Source organism: Neopelma chrysocephalum, unplaced genomic scaffold, assembly GCF_003984885.1.
Source record: "Neopelma chrysocephalum unplaced genomic scaffold, ASM398488v2 Primary Assembly neopelma1_81101, whole genome shotgun sequence".
NCBI lineage: Eukaryota > Metazoa > Chordata > Aves > Passeriformes > Pipridae > Neopelma > Neopelma chrysocephalum.
Window position 1 is genome coordinate 1 of NW_020912402.1, and position 1,195 is coordinate 1,195.

Sequence of the window (1,195 nt, forward strand, 5' to 3'; positions counted from 1 at the left end):
ATTTTGGTTTTGATGAGTTGATCACACCTTTCCTCAGCATCAGCCAGAGCATCAGCTTCCTATTAGGGAAACATAGTTTCATTTCATAGTCTCAGGTATTTGCAGCTTGGTGTGTCCAGCAGAGGAAAAGAAATATGGAATTACTCTTTTTTTACACAGTATCAGAGTACGTTTTTATTCTGATTAATTTTTTTGATCTCATTAATTATTCCCTCTTTTTGTTGTTAAAGATAAGATCATAATATCCAATAATACTTTTTTTCTAAGTGATTTGATTACTTTTTTCTGAAAATTAAGAACTGAATATAATTGTGTACAGATTTGGGGTTTGTTTTTGTTTTATCTCTGTAAAATCCTTTGTTGCCAATACTGACTTTGAATAATTTTTTTGTGCCAGATAAATCGATATATTGTCTAGATGCAATTCGTAGTTTCAATTTGAACCTGACATTTTTTTGAATCTGTGAAGACACAAGAGTAATGTTTAAATATTGCCCAATCTTTTGATGACAGAATCACAGAATGAGGCGAGTTGGAAGGGACCCAAAAGGACCATCAAGTCCAACTTTTAGCTCTGCACAGGACCATCCCCAAGAGTCACAGTATTTGATCTTCCAATGGGAATTGGAGGTACACATAGGCCTGCCAGAATGCCGGGGCGGTTTTGTGTCTTCCTGGAATAGTGGTTGCAGAAAGACAGGTGACATTACGTGTATCATAAAAAATGACATAAAGCATATTTGGGCAACTGATTGAAACCAAAATTGTCAGAGAATTGCTCTACAGACTCCGTTAACTGTATATACTAAATCTCCAGTGGTTACAGTTGGACCTTATATTGTGAGCTTTCATGGAGAAACAGACTTATGGGCTTACCATGCTTCAAAAGTCCTTCCCAAGCTGGAACATCATTGTATAATGTTGACACTGAGTGGTCTGAATTTTACCTTCAGTGAGTCATATTAAAATATTTTCTAAGAAAATTTATTGTGTAGCATGAGAGTTATGTACTGTGAAGACACCTGGAAGAAACACAAATAATACTTACAGATTGCACTTGGAGCTGCAGATCATTTTTTTCTTGCATTAGAGAAGCCATTTTCTCCTCCAGCTCCTTCCGCTTTGCCTCAGACTTTGCAAGCTCTTCTTTGGTTTTCTCAAACTCCTCCTTCATGTTGGCCATCTCCTTCTCAGA

The 1,195-nt window shown here is 36.6% G+C and overlaps 1 long non-coding RNA gene across 1 annotated transcript; it reads right to left on the reverse strand.

The window, feature by feature from the left end:
* Positions 1–27: 27 nt before the first annotated feature.
* On the reverse strand, positions 28–1,189 carry LOC113979475. The gene is made up of 2 exons (XR_003537882.1): positions 1,049–1,189; positions 28–59 (listed from the first exon to the last, which is right to left on the reverse strand). It is a non-coding gene; the product is annotated as an uncharacterized LOC113979475 (long non-coding RNA).
* Positions 1,190–1,195: the final 6 nt, after the last annotated feature.